The following is a 22,271-nucleotide window of genomic DNA, read 5'->3' as shown; positions in this document are numbered from 1 at the left end:
AATGCCCTTGGCTGTTCCATGGCTGGGTGTGAATATCTCGTGGTCAATGGGTGCTCTGACCGCAAACGCACAACATATGGGGGCGGTGATGTGACAGATGCCAAGTCCCCGGGTAACGTGCCCACGGGCACATACGTGTAACGAGTTTTCAAATGTTTGTGGTGAACTTGGAACCCATACCTGCTGGGTGAGTGAGCCCAGGCAGAGGAGAGAGGCGCCGAGGGCACCGATGGGCAGTGCGGGTGATTCATAAATTAGGCCTGTTGCCGCGGGCGGGTTGGGTGTCAGTGTGTGTGTGTGTGTGGGGGGGGGGGGGGGGGGGGGGCAGCAGCTGTCGGGAGGGATGTGAGGTCCATCTATGCCAAGGCTTGCTCATACATGGGCGATGCAGGCTGCATCTGGCACCCAGTTCTCCCTGAACGTGGCACCGCTGTTGCCAGGGGTCTCACCGTGAAGTCACAGGGTAGATACCATGGGCACTGGATTGGGGTGGGAGGGGGAGGGGGGCCGAATCAGCCTGCCAGCTGTGTATATGTTGAAGACGGTGGGCGAGCTCGATGTATACGGGCCGGTAGACCCCCGGGCAGTGCATAATGCATCAACTGAATGCACTGTGTGCAGCAGGGACTGACTTGCCGCCTGGCAGTCCGACATTGGGTGTATTCATCTGCGAGCGGGAGGATGGGGGGGGGGGAATGGTCGAGGGCATTGGAGGGACTCCATTGATGGAATTCGCTGGCCTTGTGCTGGAGGCATTCCTGCAAAGCTGTGTTTGTATCCCAGTGGCAAGGCACACATTGCTATTCCGTGGAGCAGCTCAGGCGGAGAAAAGTGGCGGCGGGTGGAGGGGGCGGAGTGGGGCTTGGTTGGGGGCATATGGTTAATCGAAAATGGTGCACATTAAGGGAAAGATTTAAGGGCTGTAAGAGGAAAGGGGGAACCAGTGATCTTCTTGGGTTCCCGTCCCTTCCATAATATTCAATCGCGACGATCTGCAGCCCTGCAAACCTATGGATTCATGCACAACGACGGATTGTCAGGCACCACTTGTAATCCATCCATTCATCCATCCATCCAGTCTATCTATCTATCTATCTATCTATCTATCTATCTATCTATCTATCTATCTATCTATCTATCTATCTATCTATCTATCTATCTATCTATCTATCCATCCAGTATATCTATCTATCTATCTATCTATCTATCTATCTATCTATCTATCTATCTATCTATCTATCTATCTATCTATCTATCTATCTATCTATCTATCTATCTATCTATCTATCTATCTATCTATCTATCTATCATGCATGTTCACGCATTTATTTCCACAGTGCAAAGGTGACATTCCTGTTCATTACCACAGTAGAGCAACATTCACGGGAGATAACCACATCTCTGTCTCACAGATTGCGTGTAACAATCACTTTACACAGAGAATCGACTCCTTTATAATCACGCGGTCTCTAGGAAGTGATTTTATCCTACGGCTCACATTTAAGCTCTTGCCTCCTGGTTTCAGTTAAATACCCTCTGTTATTGCACCTACACGTGAACAGATACCACAGCACAAACCATGCAGGCGGACGTGCAGAGTGTAACATGCGATGTATTACTATTGAGGGGTTCGGGGGGGGGGGCATCGTCACTCACGCGAGGCGTCGCCTTTCCTGGGTCATGACCCCTCCTCACACGCAGCAATAATAGTAGACAGGATATACACTGTGCACAACAGCATATATATATGTATTCATACTATAAATGCAAGTACATATAAAATATAGGTATATATGATATATATAATATATATACATAAAACACACACATATATATATATATATATATATATATAGAGAGAGAGAGAGAGTATATGTGGATGTCAGTGAAAAGAAACGGCCCAATAGTATTTTATTTAGAGTAACTACTAATGAACACCCATTCACACATTTCTTACCACAGTGCACAGGTCCAATTCCAGTTTCTTAATGTAGTTGGCAAACCTGGTTTGATAAAACTCTGTTCACCACCTCACAGGTTGCATGTTTCAATTACTTTACACATGGAATGATCTCTCAACTGGTCAGAAGGCCTCTTAAGTGGACTGCACATCTGTAACCATCTGCACCCTGGTTTTGCACATTGCTCTCTGCATATAGCATATATCTAGGTTTTACATCTTTGGGTGCCTTTATTGTGCACAAATCAGGGGTTCAAAAGCTATATTTGTGAAATACAGGTTTCATCTACCTAATGATGGCACCCAAACAACTCTCCAGAGCTATAACAGTGTTCTGTTTGCTGTAATTATCTGGCAAATTAATCTAGATTATGGACAGGGTTACCTAAATTATGTGGAATAAATGAAATTATGTTGCCCATTCTCTGGCAGTGTTTTTTCAATCCTTTTGACTTAGTTACAGGTTTTCGTGAAATCTGTAAATTAAGCAAATTATGTGGCAAATCTATAATTCAGTAGTACATTCTGTAGCCACAGAATCGCATAAATACACGTGCCCTCAAACGTAATGAAAATGTTAACATTACAATTCAAATCGGAGACCATAATTGCCTGCACTTTGAAGGAAGCAGGGGTTTCAAGCTTAATCCCAAAAATAAAAATATAATATAAAAAAGGTAACGTGGAACATGGTTCAATAACGCTGTCTTGGGGTTGTAGTAACATTCACAAAACAGTGTGCCTTCGGCCTCGTGGTTCATGATGTCCCCAGGACACCTCTAAGGCCATAGCAGACCATAGTACACAGCTACACGTCTGTCTGTCTGTACACATGCATATACATAGAGAAAGAGATTGAACATTTGGCAGCCCTTTGTACTAAGGGTCCTATAATGCCATTTCTGTGTTCTCATTAAATTTCCAAACCAATTAGCCAAAAAAACACCTATTCATAAATTAAATGCCATGCAAACATTTGTCTACACTTCTGTGTGTGTGTACCAGAGCTTTGTTTCTCTTGGACAAGAGAATCCTAATGGATTGATACAGATTTCTGGGGAATTTCTCCTTGCTGGTGAAAACATGTCTGTAAGTTCATAATCCTTAAGGATACGGTTGGAAGAGTGAATGCCTGTGATGCACAAATATGTTTGTAAACATAATCGTCAAATCCAGACAGCATCAACTCAATCTTTCAGTCTTCTGAAGTCGATCAAATGAGCACCATTGTATTGGGCGCTGGCTACACATGTTAGTTCAGCGCTATGAAGCTCCCTGACTATGTCAGAAAGCACTAGAGACAGTAAAATTTTACTAATGATAACCACACCCACCTACCAGCATTACATTCAATATGACCAGGCTAATTCTTTCAGAAAATCAACGTACTGCATGTATACTATATTCTCGAATGCAAACCTTGATGGCTTTAAGTCAGAGCTGTGCATTAGAAAGTTTCAGTGCTTCAGAGACTGCTTGCAGAAAACAGTTCCAAAGCCTCCAACATATGGAAAACTTCCCACTGTTCTTTTTGGGTTACCTCACTCTACCCATTATTACACAGCAACCCACAGTATTTAGAATATTGGATAGCTCAGGTGGATAAGCACCTGCTTCCGAGAACTATGCTCAACATGAAAAACATGTTTCGAAATATCAGAGGGCACACTCATCTTTTCATCCTTTCGATACAGATAAAATGAGTGTACCTATGTCGCCGTAATACAATTATTACCAATCAACTTGATTACATCTAGTGGCTTGGTTTCTGCCTAGAGGTATCAAAACCACGCTTTTCCTGTGAACTGTTGCAAAATTGCATACAAATTCACACAATTACCCTTTTAAAGCAAAATGTGGTCTGCAGCTGTTGTCAGTTGACATTCCTCACGCTAGCATGCACTCCAGGTAAGAAGTCTTGCGTGACACTGGCAGGAGGCTGCTTGAGACCTTTTTGTGCTAAAACGGTTCCCACGTGCAAAAAATTACGCAAAACTGCATAATGCAATATTTCAAGAAAATATGTGAATTTTGTATAACCTGAAATTTGGAAATTCTTCAAAATTCATTGTCATTATTAAAATTTCACCCAGGCCCAGTGCTGATTTCAAACCCAGAGACCTGAGTTTTGAATAATCCCACCTTTAACACTTGAGTGAAGAATAGTTTCATTCTTGGTAAATGACTTCTCCGTGTACTTCAGATTAAAAATCTGTTTATTGTAAATATCATCTGTACCTGCCCTAACGTTGTTCTGTTCCCACATGCTGCTTCAACTGTTGCCACTGTCGATAATCCGATTTTAACTGACCCCACATAACATAGTGTTGTATGTGCAGTGCCTCATTTTGATATGCCCATGCTGCAGTAACAAGCATTGGCAAAGCCAAGAGATTCTCCCTTGAAAGATGTTAGTCAACAGTTTGGCTCCGAAAATGCTTATTCTTGCTGTTGTATAGCATCAGTAAGAAAAAGAAACCCACCTGTTGCCAAAGTTAAGCAGCCTCAGCCAAAAAAAGGAAGAAGGGCTGCAATGTCACGACGCATCCACGGGCATGCATCACCATGCATGCGCACGTGCGTCATGGCTTGGCGCCCATTTTTGCTTGGTTTTGATTTAACGCTGTAAAATAGCGGATGTCTGTCTTGGATGTGTAAATTAAAAAAAGGCACAGATTTTTATGAAAAGAGTTGCTCTCTAACATATTTAAATTCCTGGGCCTTCTAAAAATAAAAATAAAACAAATAAAAAAAAGAACGCAACAGGTAGTGATGGGTAGGCAACAGAAGAGAGGTCGGAGAAGGAGTTTGAAAACTAATAATAAAAAAAAGCGAGGTGGGAAAGCGGCAGACAAGGTGGGTGAGGAAGAAGTGGCAGAAGGAGAGGGGGGTTAGGGATTAGAGGGTGGGAAGAACATGAGAGAGAGGTCAAGAAAACACATGTAAAACTAAAATAAAACTAAATAGTGCATCCCTGAATGTAAGTCTTGGAAAATTAAAAGTCATCCAATCAAACGCCATGCACCAGGTGAAGGACAACACCAAGAAAAGAGATGACAAGAAACCCACCCACTGATTAAAAAAAAGTTTTAAAAAACAAACATTACAAATTGTTAAAGGGTATTGTTTTAACTACGTATAGCCTATAGTATCTGTGTTCCTGTGCTGAATCTGTTAGACTCTGCATACCTGTGCTTCTAGTGTTTAGGAGAAGGACTTTAAAGAGCAGAACAGAATTCAAGATTTGTGGTTTGATTACACGCAGCCCAGCCCAGGAGCTGGAAGTGTCTTGAAGGTGTCTGCAGTTAAGGAACCAATCAGCCCTGCCCCTTCCTCAGACCAGCTGCAGGCTAAGAGACCTGGCTGTGCCCAGCCTCCCACACAGGGCTGTCTCCTCCCCTTCCACTATACCAGCCCTTAAGGTTGGAAACTGGAAGAAAGGGAGACATCTTTATGTAGTGGCTGCATCCTTTGTAGCAGTTGGAGGGGCCAGGAAGAAAGGCCAGACGGAACTAGGTGCAGGAGAGTCCTTTGTTGTGCGTTTCCATTTGAATCGGTGTCTCCCCAGGGGGCAGTGTTTTTTTTTTAAATCTAAAAACATTACAAAATGTTAAATGCTTTTTAGGGTCTAGCCTGCAAGTGCATGCGCATGCGTCTCGCTTGCGAGACGCTGTTGTGTTCAGTAAAGGGCTTGGAGCCCGCCTGTCTCTCACCATTTGTTGGTTTGCGTGGCACTCTTCTTTACAGCCTTGTAATTCGTCAAGGCATGTCTGGCATCATTTCCGTTCCTCTGTGTGGAGCAGGGATCATGCAATAATTAATTTCAACTTTATTAGTGCCTGTCCGCTGCTCCTGACCTAATCGAGGTACTATTTAGTTCTAACTTCCAGTGCCCCGCAAACAGAAGGCTTGTGACTGGCAAAAACGTGCCCAGCAGGACAAACACAATTGCAAAGTTTTATTTTTTAAAGCTAACTTTATTTTATTTTGTTAAGGTGCCTTTTCTCAATTTCCACTCATTTTTTTTGTTTTTGCTTGTGGGCGCCGTTGTCAAAAGATGACAATTAACTTGTTTGAAATATACTAGACCTATTGCATTGCAAATGCCTGTTGTTTAACTGTGTTCAGACTGCCTATCTGTTTGCCTGTGCTGATTGTATTTGTCTTTGCATAGCAGTGTTTTTTCTGTTTAGAGTATTTTAAAGTGCAGAATGACATTAAAAGTTTGTAGTCTCACCTCCCTGCTGTCCAGCCGAAGGCGTGAACGGGTAATATAGTTGTGTGTAGTTAGGGAAACAGAGCAGCCCCAGCCTCCTCACACCACCCGCAGACTGACAGGGCTGGCCTCACAGTCACCTGAACAGGACTTTCAACTCCCTTTCCACTGCAGCAGCCCTTAAGGTAAGATCACCTGGCCACAAAATGCTCTGTTTTCATTGTGTACAAGTCACCTGATTAATGAAACTAGTGTACTAAGTGATTGAGGTGTTAGGTGGGTGACTAGTTCCACGCCTTCGGGCTCTGATTGGACCTAGGGCTCATGGCAAAGGTTTCTATTGATTCTGGGGTCTAGGGTTTCTATTGTTTCGGAGGCTTGTGGTTCTTGTTTCTATAGGTTCTTGGGACTAGTGCTGCTACTGATTCTTGGATTTTTATTGGTTCATAGGAATAGTGTTGTATGCATGTCTGACTTACTATCTATTATATTTCTGCACACTGGTTATACCTCTCCTCATATATCACAAACTCTCCTTCTATGTAACCTTTCCTTGCAACCCAGCAATATCTAATAATGCTGTAGCATTTAAAAATTTTTGTTGTATGTATAGGAAATATATAGAAATTATTTATATTACTATTTAACATGGAGACATATTTAATATTTTTGGAACGTTCAATAACCTAATTTAAATTATAATTTACAATTTACCTATACCTTACCCTAAAGAGCTCATCACTTCAGTAGCAAACAACCTTGCCTGCATACGAAAATGTACGCGTAGTAACTTTGCACTATTAACTTAATTTTGAATTCAATTTTTGATTTATCTGTGTTAAATTACGTTTTTTTTAAAGATGTATTAAAATAATGCCACCTAAAGTAAAATGTTCATATGTGCTTATTGTGTATTAAAAATTACAAAAATGTTTGCATAAAATAATGTATTTTTTTTAGAAAAAATGAATTTACATCATTTAATTTGAAATAAAATAGGTATTTATAATATATTATCATAAACTCATTTATTTTATTTGCATATAATTTTTAATGTTACATTATATATATATTTTAAAAGTCAAAATAAAGTAATTTATTTTAACAGTATTTACTACTTGTCCTATTTTAAATCCCTGCCTCCACTAATTTCTGTGGCAGGGTGTTCTAGTACCAGTGGTTGGCCATGTGTGGTACTGGACTTGCTTCAGGTCTGAACTGAAGTACATTCACTACTGTTTTGGGTCTTTTTTGGCTGTAGTAACTTCACACTTGTAAAATTCTAGACCCCACCCCAAGTTTCAGGTGGTGGAGACGTAAATCTACATTTTGTGGTAAATTTGCGTCCAGAAATGGTGAGTATACAAAAGTAGTACATTTACTACAAAGTGTAAGAGTAAATTTACATGTGTAAATGTATTTACATTTAACTTTACCTTTGTGAGAAAACCTCATAGTCTATAAACGCTGCACTACTTGCACCATATACTTTTGCAATGAGTCACACACATCAAGAGAGCCCTCCAATGCTCATGGGCTTTCTGTTCCTGTATGTAAATAGTTGTCTTTTTTTATAGCTTCCTGTCACGTGACGTGATATGTTCTTTCGAGTCCAGTCTATTTACTTTAACCTATGCCTGAAAAAAAGACAATTCGTCTTTTAGCCGGACTTAAAAAGGTGTGTGTTGGTTCCTAACCACTGTAGGTTAGGTTTCTAAAAGTTATATAAATTGCCTGTCCTTTCCATCACCAATGCAGGACCTGCAGTCCTTACTTAGGGCACATTTTCAAACAATTTTCACACCAATGTGAGGCTTGGCAGCAATGAACCTGATTTACAAAGCCTTTGCCTGTGTAAGTTCAACTCAGTCCAAAGGGCTTGGCTTACAAGAGCCAATTCACAATCACAAAACATTAATTTGCCCCCTAAACTGATTTATCCACATGCAAAATTACACACGTAAGGTGTAACTTTACATCTGCTTGACAGTGAGTAAATCTCTACTCAAGGGCTGGTCCTTTACACTTCAGGGTAGAAACAGCTAAAAACGTTTCTCCTTATTGCACATAAACTACTTTGACCAGAATGCAGTTGAAATGAACACTGGTGGTAGTGTTAATGCCATCAAACATTATAACTGTGCAAGTGATGATTGCCTCACTAAGAGGATTAATGTGGTCAAATCCTGATGTGAAAACATTAACACCGGGACTATTCAAGTAATCTTACAAAATTGATTTTGTCATGTTTTATAGTATTGGTGTGCAAACTACAAGTACCAGATTGCAGCATAATCGACTGGCTATAGGGGTATAATAGGTAAAACTGATAAGGGACTACCAGTCATGATCAAGATTGTCTAGTCGGAACGCATTGGCTGGCCTGTTACTTTTCGTATGATACAGCTAATAAATTGCCTAAAACCACTTTAGGGTGCCGCCTCCCCTGTGCAATGTAACATATAACATTAATATATTGTAAATCAAATAATTTTAAATAATATTTAATACTACATATAAATATATACCTATATAAACTCACACATAAGTGTGTATGTTTATATATCCATATATATAATCCAACATTATTATAAAATATATATTTCTTTATATTATTTTTTAGATTTACTACTATAAGAAGCATATATATATATATATATATATATATATGCTTCTCATAGTAGTATATGTATTACCTAGTCGGTCGACACTAGGTAGTTATAGTTAGGACCATGTCACAAAATAATCCCCCCAAAAAAGTGGCCTGGTGATTCTTGTTGTGCACGGAAAGTTTCGGGGAAATCTGTCAACCGAGATGAAGGGTGTTAAAACAAAGTTGCATTTCCCATGTTAATTCCCATAGGACTTTTAGACACGATTACAGCCCAAACCACTGGACGGAATTACACCAAATTTGGCAGAAAGCTAGCTTTTTGTACGCAGATTACGCTTTTGCTTATTTGGTGTAAACTTTGTCAGTAGGTGTGGAGATGTTAAAGGGAAAATAAATTTAAATATCTAGGGTCACGGATCCTTCGTGATGATTATCGAAAAAGATGAGTTCATACAGGGAAATGATTGGCTGCCAACATTTCGAACCAGGAAGTGTTGGCAGCCATCTTGGGACTTGGCTTCAACCGAGTCCCAGAAAAAATGCTAAAATAAAGGAAAAGGGACCAGGATAGAGGCACCCTGACTCCTTAGCTCTGGTGCTGGTGACCCCCCAAGGCTAAAAAGCATTTTCTTTTTTAAAATGTTGCACAAATTTGCAGCAAAAAATTCAAGATAACCCAAGTGGGGCCTCCCATGCTTGTTTTTTTTAAAGCGCCGGGTGGGCCAGGTCCCTGGGGCATTTCTAATTTTGAACGTGGGGGGACCTGCCGGCCCCTCCACAGCCCCGGGGACCACCACCTCCCTGGGGTGATTTTTGCTCCATATGCGGGGGGGGGAGGTGCGCCGCCCCAGTGCCCCGGGAATCACCACCTAGCCGGGGCAAAATTATTATTATAAAAACCATAGAAATTCACCTGTTATAGTTAGAGCTATCTCAAGTAACTATAACTTGTGCCCTCCCCATGCATTGCTAATTACCCCACAAATTACGACACTCATGACATCTGTGATAACATCATTGATAATATCAATGTAATATTTGCAGTAACAATTTGAACGAAAAAACATGCATGGTGGAGACGCAAGTTATAGTTACCTTAGGGCACGAGTTATACAGTAGTTACTTCAGATAACTATAAATATAACTGGTGAATTTCCATAGCTTTGTACGTTTATAATATGAGCCTAATTATAACGTCCCTGTAACCTTTGTTTTTTTAAGTGAATATATATAGGACACACATGAACAATCTTTGAGAGTATATATATATATATATATATATATATATATATATATATATATATATATATATATACACACACATATATATATATATATATATATATATATATAATACATGTATAAATATACTCTGTACTCATCTTTACGTTTTTTTATTTTTGTGAGAACATGTAAAGATTTTTCAAATGAATTGAAAGAACTTTCAACAAATCTTATTACAAGTTAAATAAAACAATGTTAGTGAGGGTAGGTGATTATATGCTGAAAATAGAGTTTGGAAATTAATGTTTATACATTAATTTAATGTATTTACATTATTTTTCAATTTAATACAATTTTAATTTGAGGAAGTAATATGTTGTAACTATTGTATTTTATTAGTTTGGGGTTATTAAGTATTTTAAATTCATATACATTTATAATTTACATATCATTTATAAATAATAATAAACTTTGATAATGTTCCCTGTTTTCCTATAAGGAGCTCTCCGCCCCAGTGGCAGAGATCTGTAGAAACAGTTTGAAAGTAACTAAAAGTTTATGACTTTGTTGTCGTAGAATTGGTTGTAAGAAGCTCAACCACCTTATTTGAGTGGGTGGAAACCCTTAAGTCTACACTAATAGTAAGTCTCCACTCAGAAATGTTAAATAGGAAATATGAAGATGTACACCTATTGGTAGCAGTCGCTGTTTTCATGTAAATTAACTTATGAGTCAGCCCCATAAACTCTACACAATACAGAGCCTGTTCTCTTCCATGTTTAGTGTTTAATGTCTACATGATATCTTCAAAATATTCAAAAGAAATTTTGTAAACAATCTAGCTTATGCAGAACTTGCATGTTTAGCCATGCCAATAAACCTTTATTGTGCTGTATAGTAATGCAGAAATGGTGTTAGGCTGCTGAATGCCAACTAGTAACAAACCCATGCTAGTACCATGACTACCATCACTTTAATGCAGCAACATTTCTGGATGCAAAACATTACCTAGTAACGGCATATGGTGCTGTTAGGAAGAACACTGCCTACTAACGGCCTGTCACACTTTTGCAATTTAGTGATACGACGACTACTTGTGTGCATGTGTGTGACTGCAGCAGGAGTATGACTAGAAGCAATGTGCTATTTACAGACTCTGTGTATTTGCTCTAGGAAAATGAATGACAAATGCAATGCATGTTATACAAATTGAGACCCTCATTCTGAGTCCTATTAAGATGTTCCCGGGCTGACCGGCTGGAACATCGTTTTGCGACGTTCCCACCTGTCAGACTGGTGGGAACAGTGCTACGATATTGATCTTGGCTTTAAGGGAGCTGAGGCCAATACCGTAGCACTAAAGCGCCCTCAGAATGCGCCCTGTCTGCAAAGCAGAAAATGCACATTCCAAGGGTGGTGAGAAGGGGGGGCCTGCACTGTGCATGGCTGGGACCCGGGCATGGAAAGGCTGGCGGAAACAGGAGTCATGATAACCACCACGAGTCCGACCGTCGTCAGTCCGTCAGGAACCTTGTTCCCGGCAGAGACAGCAGTCCCCTGGCGGTCCAACTGCCAGGTTCGTAATATGGCGGTCAGATCGCCTGGAGTGCGGCTGACTGCCACCGCGAGTCTGGCGGTCATTGGACCTCCAGACTCATAATGAGGCCCTGAGTGTCTAGCTGCACTAAACATATGATGCAGTGTGTGTTTATGTGAGTGTGTGTGTTGCTGCAGAAGGAATATGACAGGAAGAAATACATTGAATATGACAGACGCAGTGCACTGTATACAAAATGAGTGTGTAGTTACAGTAAACATATGGTATAAACTGTCTGTGTGTGTGTGACTGCAGTAGGAATATAACTAGAAGCAATGTAGGAATATGACAAACACAAATCATTGTATACAAACTGAGGCCCACATTTATGGGCTTTTGGCACAGGCCACAGCAACAAATCACCTTGCTGCGCCTCACTGCATCAAAGGGGAAGGACAGGAATGTGTCGTGTCTATGCAATACAGTGCATTCACGTCCATTTCCACTGTGCTGGCATCGCTTTGGCTGCCTAGCATCAATGCAAGAAGACTTGCACTATGGTGCCAGGGTATCTGCATTGTAAGCAGGATTGTTTTTGTGCAAGAAGGGGCACCTTTCTGCACAAAAACAATATTAGGAGGCTTTTTCCTCTGTCTGTGTGTGCTGCAGAATGCGGACTGGTCACATTGACGCAGCCAGCTGTGAGCTCCTCCAGCCCGGCAGCAGGCCTCTGCCTGCCGGCCGGATTACATGGCTGTAGACCACCAGGCTTTCCCTGGTGATAACGCACCCGGCGACAGGAACAAGCAACCCCACACGTTCACACACATGGAGACACCCCTCCAACCATACACACACTTCCAAACACCCCCCAACCATACACACACTTCGAAACACCCTCCAACCATACACACACTTTCAAACCCCCCCAACGGTACACATCCATTCTAACACTACCCAACCCTTCACATCCATTCTAACACTCCCACCTGCTCTCACACTGACACACACTCCTACTCACACATACACACCCCCTCTGCAACCAACCAAACCCCCACTCCCGTCCGCAATCATCCACACCCCCTCTGCATATGCATTCATTCACACAAATCCCCTCCACAAACGCATATATTCACACACACACACCCCTCCGCATATGCATACATTCACCCCCCACACCCTCACTCACTCGCAGACTTGCACACATGCACCCCACAACACACACCTACTCACTCGCACCCCTTCACACCCCCTCCCCTCAGCATACATGCACACACACACCCCAAACCTCATAGATACATCCAGATCCCCCCACTCGCTTGCTCACAAACACGCACACATACACCTCCATTCGCACACATACACCCATAGGCACCCAACACTCCCCATACCCTCTCTCCCTTTTGGACAATCAACTTACCTTTTCCGGCGAGCTGTTTGTCTGGGAGGGGTTGGATCCTGGTGGTTTTGCACCCCAGCACCACCACGCCAGCAAGACTCCGCCAAGCCGTATTATGGCTCCTAATATGGCGGGCAGAGTCTTGCTGGCGTGGCCATGCTGGTGATGCAACTGCCTCTTCAACTCCATTGGCCATGCCAGCGGAGTCGGAATTCTGCCCACTGCTGGCAGTCTGACTATGGTGCAACCACCACAGTTGTAATGTCACCACCACGACCCTGGCAGTCTCAAGACTGCCAGGGTTGTAATGAAGCCCTGTGTGTGTCTGCATTTGCAATAAGACAAGCAATGCATTGTATACAAACTGAGAGCCCTATTATGAGTGCGGTGGATGGGAAAGACCGTCTGACAAAAACTCCCAGCAGGGTGGTCACCCTCCCCGTTGGTGTTATTAAGAGTTTCATGCTTAGTCAGCGGGCGGACACCTTAGTTTCCGCCCCGCTGGCCTAGCAGGAAACATGCCACAGCATTGTCTCTGACTCATAATCGAGCCGGCAGCAATGCTGTAGCCTGCAGGGCGCACCACCCCCTGCACCCGTTCTCCACCAGCCTTTTCATGGCATTGTTACCACCATGAAACCACTGGTGGAGAAGGGGGGTCATAATCCCCAGGGCAGTGGTGCCCTGGCAGATTAGGACTGCTACCAACCTCCAGACCGCTGGGATCTGAGCTCCTGGTGGAGCTGACGGCTCCCTGGCATCCCAACCCCCACTGCGAGTGTGGCGGTGTAGAGACTGCCGCACTCGTAATCGGGTGCTTAGTGTCTAACTATACTAAACATTGGCAAAGACTGTATGTGTGCGTGGCTGCAGATGGAATATGACTTTGACTAGAAGCAATGCGCTGTTTACAGACTCCGTGTGTGTCTGCACTAGGAATATGACAAGTGCAACACTTTGTATAAAAATTGAGGGCCTGATTCACAAAGGTAAACTTACACTTTTGTGAAAGTTTATGACTGTATACTATTCACAGAGTCAGTGCAGAGTCTCCACACGTAAAAGTATAGGTCTTGTTATGTACGGAGACTCCTGCTAAATCTTTTTGTGAATACCAAACAATCGTAAACGTACACAAAAGTGTAAGTTTATCTTTGTGAAACAGGCCCTCCATGTCGAGCTGCACTAAGCATATGATACAAACTCTGCATGTCTATGTGTGTGTGTATCTGCAAAAGAGAAGCAGAGAAAGAAAAATTACCATAGTGAAAGAGAAAATCGCCATTAAGGAGAAGAAAATGCGTTTAGCTCAAGAGCTGAGCTTGAAGGAGCTGGATCTGAAGAGCATGTCTATGCCGTATAATCCAATGATGTATCTACGATGAGTCATACTTTTGCTAGACTGAAGGACTGAGGCAGGAGGCCATGCCGCGAATATTGCATGGAAATGAGTGTGAATTTGTGCTCCAGAAATTAAATCTGAGTAGACCTTTCAATATGTTGGACTTTATAGTGAGTAATCCCCAACATGTTTTAGTAAGTGGCCTAACTATGGAAGAAGCAGGAGAGGACCCCTAGACCAAAGCCCCGAGGGGTGAGTGAAGCGTTGGCGGTCTAGAATAGAAGATGTATTGTTTTTACAGCAGGCTATCATGGCTCTCGTAAAATAAAAATAACACTGGCTGGGAAGTGCAGAGGAGCAGACTGCAGAGAAGTGATGGGTCAGTTCATCCTCACCAGTGCGCTCACTCTGCACCATCTAGTAACAATTCTCTGAACTTCCTGTCTTTTTAGGGTTGAGCCTGCGTTGCATGCGTTCGCGCATGCATATCGCAGCAAGACTCTTTTGTATTTAGAAAAGGGCTCGGAGCCCTATCAACTTCACGTCAGTGTTTTTTATTGGTTCGTGGGCTTGCCTAATAAAATCTGCTTGCTTTCATTAGTCGAAGGCAGGCATAACTCATTCCTTTTCCAGTGGCTAGCCCTCCTCGAGCGCAGCGACCAAGTACAGAAAACATGCAAGGCTCGCTGTTTTCCATCGGGCTCGTGGACTTCTTTTTCTCTAATTTACTAGCCCGATCTCGCTTGGCAGAAGTTGAGCGCTTTACATAGTTAATTTCACTTTTTCGGGTTATGTACATAAATGCACTTTTGCCCAATAGGTGAAAAGTCGGGTTAGGAGTTTACAACGCGATCAGCTCTAACATGAGCAAACGTGAGACCCGTTGCATTGTAAATGCTTGTTTGGTTTGCAGTTTATTTCACATGAACCTTAATCTGACCTAGTTGTGCACCTATCCACTAAATTCATCCAACTAACTTTGTGGCAAAGTAAAATACACCATACCTTTTGATCTTTCTCTTTCTTGTTATGACTCCTTTCTTTAGTGTTGTCAATATAGATAATGTTTACAAAACTATAAAACGAGGATAAACCGCTAGTACTAACTTCACCAGAAAGCCGTAATAATTTGAGGCTGCGAACCCTGACATAATGAGAGCGTGTAGTACCTCATGTCTTTTAATTTTGTCATGTGTGTATGCTTTTAGTAGTCTAGAGTATTAATTATCCAACATGCCCTAGCCACATGCTTGCCAGTGGTCAAAAGTGCCCATATACAAAACTATAGAAACAAAGGGTTTTCCTTTATATCAGTGTTTGTTGCACAACCTTGTGCACATTTTGCTTGACTGGACAGAGAATACAACAAAGAGATAAAGTAATTATAGAATCAGGGTATGATGTAAAATTGGAGCAAATTTACTGACTTCTATCCCCGTGGATGAAGAATTTTCTTCTTTTTGGTGCTTTCTACTTTGCATTCATCCCTTCTTCCACAAATTGACAAATTGGAGGATGTTCCATTATGAGCCAACTCCAAATCAGTTCTTTGTTCTTAAATTCTATGAAAAGGACATTAAGATATTTATAGAAATTGAAATAAAAGTCTAAAAAACAGGGTATTAAAAAACAACATTTGTAGTGAGACTAATGTCAGAGGATATACTCTAGCAAAAGAGATTTGGGCTTGGGAAATTTGCTAGATGTGGAACTGCAAAACCTGATTTTTTAATCCTGGCTACTCCTCTTCAGTACTTTGTGTGAGCCTGAGCATATCACTTGCTCCCAAATGTAATATCTGAGTTCCTTTGCTGTTAACATAGTGAATATTTCAAGCCCAGCATTATTAATATCTAGAATAAAAAGGCGTGATTATGTTTAAATTGAAAAACAGGCATATTAGCCACACACTATAACATTTGCGGTGGAGCTGCTGCACCAAATATGTCTGCTTCCGACTCAACCTGCATCTCAACTGAATTTTCTGGTTGAACAACGGCAGCCAGCTCAATTCACACACACAAGAGTAAAAGAATTACAAATTACAGAACCAGATGGGCAGCACAAGGCAAAACATCTAAGTGCGTCAAACAGCGGTGTAAAATGAGAAAAGGCGTGAAAAACACAATGCGAACAAAACACTGATTGATGTTCTCCACCTAAAAGTGAAATAAAGAATTTATGAACATTCTCTTATACACCAAGAGCGTTAACACATAAATGCTTTTTAGGATAGAAAGCATTCTATCTCAACGCAGTCAATGATTCCATTAGTGTGTCCTGCGGCTACCAAAACAAGGTTACATCTAGAACATGCCTATTGAGTGAGCTAATGCCATGGAAAGCAGATGGCGATGTGTCAGTGTTCTTTATTCACCCACCCAAAATCTTAGTTTATTTGACTCATCTAGCTATTTCAATACTTCGCTTAAGTCCTTTCTAAGCACAAGATACAATCTGAGTAGCATTAAAGTATCAACTGGGAAATACAGTTACTATATTTTAATTATAAGGATTTTATTATATGTAACTTCTTTCTTTTTAATGTAAATATTTAATTGTTTTTGTTTTTTAATAATTATATATACTTATTTTTACGTTCTGCAATTGTATAAATTTTACATTAAAATGTTTATATTTTGTCTACATTTATAGGGCTAATCATATATGCAATGCTTTTGAAGTACTTTCCCTACTGTAGCTTAGACCGGAGTGGGAATAGTAAATCTAACCCATCTGAAGTCCAGCACGTTGCTTAATATTGCCTGAATTGGAGTAGGAATAGTAAATCTTACCCCTCCGAAGTCCAACTCTTTCCCTACTGTTGCACAGATTGGAGTGAAATTAGTAAATCTAACCCTTCTGAAGCCGAATACATTCTCTGCTGTTGCTTAAACTAGAATGGGAATAGTAAGTATAATGCCTCTGAAGTCCAACACTTTCCTTTATGTTGCTTTGACTGCAGTAGGAATAGTAAATGTATCCTCTCCGAAGTCCAACTCTCGCCCTACTGTTCCTTAAACTTGAGTTGAAATAGTAAATGTAACCACACCAAAGTTCAACATTCTCCCTACTGTTGTATAGCTTGGAGTAGGAATAGTAAATGTAACCTCTTTCAAAGTCCAACAGTGTCCATACTGCTGGTTAAACTAGTATATGATAGAATGTATATTAGAACATTGGAATGCTGGGGGCTCCATTGAAAACAATGGAGTGCTGCGGGCTTTTACTGGCCGGTAAAAGCCCGCAGCGCCAACATTCCAATGTTCGCTTTGTTCACAGCAATAGCTGTGAACAAAGCCTCACGGAGCCCGAGGGGATTTTAATCCCCTCGGGCTCCGTGAACATTTTTTTTTTTTAATAGAACATTCTGCCCTGAGTGGCAGAATGTTCTAATAGCCTTAGAACCCGTAGTAGCGGGCTCTACCGGCTATTAAAGTCCCTCTCCCTTGTTAAATGCCCTCGCCTTCGGTTCGGGCATTTAACGCGGGAGTGGGCCTTTAATAGCCGGTAGAGCTCGCTACAGCGGGTTCTAAGGTTATATTATTTCTTTATTTTTTATATTTAATCGTGTTTTAAATTTTTTGTATTTCTTAATGTTTATAATATATTGTTACTACATGTGTTTTCCTGGGGTTCTCATATTTTAATTTTTTGTATAATGGTGAAATTAATTTATTTAATTATTGAATTGACTGTGTAGTTTTATGTTTTTTTTTACACACACACACACACACACATATGTATGTATTTATGTTTATTGATGGATATATTTTTTCAAGTAGTAAATAGAGAATACAATGAAAATGTATTATTTATCATATATTGATAGAACATTCTGCCCTCTAGTGGCAGAATGTTCTAATAGCCTTAGAACCCGCCGTAGTGGGCTCTACCGGTCATTAAAGGCCCGCTCCCGCGTTAAAGGCCCGAGCCAAAGGCACGGGCCTTTAACGTGTAGAGCCCTCTCCGGCGGGTTCTAAGGCTATTAGAACATTCTGCCACTAGAGGGCAGAATGTTCTATCAAATAAAACAAATTCCTCATGAAGCCCGAGGGGATTAAACTCCCCTCAGGCTCCGTGAGGCTTTGTTCACAGCTTATGCTGTGAACAAAGATAACATTGGAATGTTAACGCTCCGGGCTTATACCAGAGAGTAAAAGCCAGAGCACTTCATTGTCTGCAACGGAGCCCCTAACATTCCGATGTTCTAATATAAAGAATGGACCATGATAAAAGTCTACACATGGCAGGCACAGAGCCATGAGCTTCACAGTCTGTGATCCTGTTACCAAGACTGCAGACTATGGCCACCATTTTGGAGGTGCCAAATCCATGGCTTCACTAATGAAACAGCATACTATAAAACCTGTGGATCTGTGTTGCATTTAATAGTCTGTGGCAAAATGTCTGTCATGCAAAATGGTCAAGCCCTGCTGCCAACCCCCAAACGGTTCGGATGCAGAGACTGGCCATAGACTATATCCTTTATCTCACCAATGCAGTGCACCGCAGGATGTGTGCAGCTGGGTACGGCCATCCATAGCAGGTTGATCGTAGGGTATGCCTGAAGGATTGGCCCTTGACTTAAGCCACACTATCCCCATCAAAGGTCTTGCACACCAGAGAATAATTTTCAGAGCAGTTCCATGTAGTATATTATCAAACACAAATCAGTTGCAAACTACATTTGAAGTGAAGATATGGTTAGGATTTGGTAAAAACATCTTAACATATGTTTAAAAAACTCTGAAATTATCTTTAAAAACATTGAATTTGCCAGTTATGATAAGCGCCACAATCCATAATTCAGGCAAAAGTCTTGCAAGCTATAACTTATTCACCGAATCTAATGCATATGACTGCCCAATATTAATGGCAATAAGTAAAAACATCTATCTATCTATCTATCTATCTATCTATCTATCTATCTATCTATCTATCTATCTATCTATCTATCCATTCATCCATCCATCCATCTTCACTGAAAAAAACAAAGGAAAAAATGTTGTTATAGTTAGTTGACAATGTCTGTTACAACATGCCATTTTAAAAGAACAAAACCACAGACATTCACCAGGTATCATTATCTTATATAACTCTAACTCCTGCTCTAAAGTAAGTATAACTTGCTCCCCCGCTATGTACAGTTTTGTCCTGATTGATGTAATTTCAGATATTGTAGTGATGTTATCAATGATGTCATAGAACATGTCAATAGCAACATAATATGAGAAGCAATTAGCAGTGCATGGCGAGGACGTGTGTTATGGTTGCTTTAGAGCACAGCGTATAGTTACTTGAGATAATAATAACTGGTGAATTTCAGTGACTTTGTTAGTTCAAAACGGTATGGTTTAACGAACATTTTCTCCTAACTATAACATCCCTTAATCCTTTGCTTTTTTCAGTGACTCTCCAAGTTAAAAAAATTAAGTAACATGTTAATACAATTCCTAACTATAATGTCACTTTAACCTCTGTATTTTTAGTGAATTTCTATGTTTTTTTAATGTAAAGTGACATGTCAATTGCCATGAGCAGCATGGGGTTGGTCGCAGGGCCTGCGTCCAAACTCCCACAGCACCTTACTCTCCCATGTGCGTAGTGTGCGGTTGGAAAAAATAATAATTCTTAAGACTGTTGAATTTCAGAACTGACAAATTTTCTGGAACTCAAAAATCTGGTCAAATTGATGGATGTTTCCAAACACAAAATGGCAGCTGCTTGCGCACAATTGTTAGACAATTTGCATTTTTTTTTCTTTTTTAGACAATTTTCTATAAATTTTTGCCCATATGTAACACTGTATGTTGCTTTGAACCAGGCTTCATGCCTCCCCTTCTCTGTGAATTTTCTTCCAGGCACAGAATGTATTGATTTTGCTGAATTTGCTAATTTTAAGATGGCAGGAAAAAAAGTAATTGAAGGCATTCTTCAGCCAATCACATCCTTGAGAAATTCATATATGATTAACACTCACTAGTTTCAAGCTGAAGAGATCAATCTCTGCAGAAATTTGTAAATTTTAACTCTTCGATGCCCACCTGACTCATTCTTGAAATGCTAATATATTGAAACAAAATTACTGAAGTGATTAACACTGCATAAAAAGGACGCTTTCTGAGTGAAATTCTACTTCACGCAGAGATTCGTGTACATCTTTTGAGTGATTAATGCAGTGAAAAAGCCCACAATTTCATATGGAAGCTTGAATAGGAAATACAACCCCCGCCAACCCCCGTCGCTTATCGTGACTTGCTATGTTAGCCAATTTCACAAGGGATGCATAAGATTTCTTGTCCATTTGCTGAAGGGCACCAAAGTTAATATTAATCCCAAAAATGCATTTTCAAAGAAAATGCATCTAAACCATAATTTAACCACAGCCACAGAACAGCTATCTCCGACTCTTTAATAAATGTCCTTAAAGATAATTGGAAGTTCTTTAACTTACAGCTGCTGTTTTCGAGTGTGAGACATATTATGTGCGTTTTTTAGTGGACATATTTGTTTAAAGTCAGATGCTTTTCTCAGATGGCTGTTATACAGTATTCAGCAGCATAGCATCAGGCTATGGAGACTGTTGCCTCATTTGTCATCGACAGACCAGAGATAGGGATAACAAGTGAATTTTCAAACTGACACTTTACAGACAATTAGAAAATAGCTTCATCTTTCAAAATATTTAAACTAAAGCGATAAGCATGTGGTGCGATTTTGCTGGCCATGACATGTAGCCCATTTTTCGCACTAATGTTCTCGCAGTGCTCTGCACACCCTCACATGAACCAATGAGTGTTTTCAAGCATTTGCAGAAGTTGGGAAAGATCCACAAATAATTTATCACACAGTTGTCAACAGCCAATGCAGCACTGAGGTCTGCCAAACTGAGATTTTGACAATATTTGACTATGGTGGTGAAGTTTAGCGTCCAGTCAACACAAGAGGCATTTCATTTCTTAAGAATGAATTCTTAACAACAGCATGGAGTGTCTACATGTAATTGACAGTCAATCTAATATAGCCTTAGAACCCGCCGTAGCGGGCTCTACTGTCCATTAAAGGCCCGCTCCTGCGTTAACAGCTTTAACAAGGGAGATTGCCTTTGATGGCTTTTAGAGCCAGCTACGGCGGGTTCTAAGGCTATTAGAACATTCTGCCACTAGAGGGCAAAATGTTCTATTAAATAAAACAAATTCTTCATGAAGCCTGAGAGGATTAAAATCCCTGCCAGCTCTGTGAGGCCTGTGAACAAAGAACATTGGAATGTTCACACTCCAGCCTTTTTCCAGCCAATAAAAGCCCAGAGCACTCCATTGTCTCCAATGGAGATACGAACATTCCAATGTTCTAATAAGATTTAAACTTGTTCTATGGTCAGTCAGCCCAGGAATTAGAGGACCCCTGTGTTATATTACTTCAAACGCATTTATGGATGTCAAATAACTGGACTGCCATATATAAGAGAAACATATTATTGTTAATAAGGATAAATGTGCAATGCAGGCAGACTCCTTCTCTACCATGGACAAGTGAGGCTACCAAATGTGTTCCCATGATGGCAAATACTATTGCAGACGAAAACTTCAGAATGGCAGGGAACTAGCAAAGGTTGTTAAAGAGGATGTTGGATAGGTAAGAAAAATGTAACACTGAATATGAGAGAAATTATTATGTCATTCCTGATCTCTCATAAAAAGAGTGAGAATGAACAGGCACCCTTGCTTATACAATTGTAAAAATTGATGACTTGAGAAGGATGTTTTGAAATTAATATTTAAGTAATATCAATTTAGACATGGACCATGTGTATTTTGACACCTATGAGCTGGCCTAGATGCTAAATAGAGCCTTATGCATATGAAATATCACAAACCGCTCCTCGTTTTGTTGTGTCACAGTATTGCACTCTCTTGGGGGATTTGGGATCCACTTGAAGTGACATGGGCTTTTTTGACATGGGCCATTACCCACTA

The 22,271-nt window shown here is 40.7% G+C and overlaps 1 protein-coding gene across 2 annotated transcripts in view; it reads left to right on the top strand.

Annotated features, from left to right (window-relative positions):
- LRRC3B (leucine rich repeat containing 3B) overlaps positions 1–22,271 on the top strand; it is a 366,132-nt gene that overhangs the window by 1,555 nt on the left and 342,306 nt on the right. The window contains exon 1 of one of the 2 annotated variants that reach the window (XM_069212021.1): positions 5,440–5,496. The exons of the other annotated variant lie outside the window; for it this stretch is intronic. The gene's annotated coding sequence lies outside the window, so the exon portion shown is untranslated. Of the gene's footprint in view, positions 1–5,439; positions 5,497–22,271 lie in introns of those variants that run through there. 2 annotated transcript variants of the gene reach the window in all.

This window comes from Pleurodeles waltl, chromosome 10 (genome assembly GCF_031143425.1).
Source record: "Pleurodeles waltl isolate 20211129_DDA chromosome 10, aPleWal1.hap1.20221129, whole genome shotgun sequence".
Taxonomy (NCBI): Eukaryota; Metazoa; Chordata; class Amphibia; order Caudata; family Salamandridae; genus Pleurodeles; species Pleurodeles waltl.
Note: the sequence above shows the minus strand (reverse complement) of the source record. Positions and strands in the feature narration are given on the sequence as shown.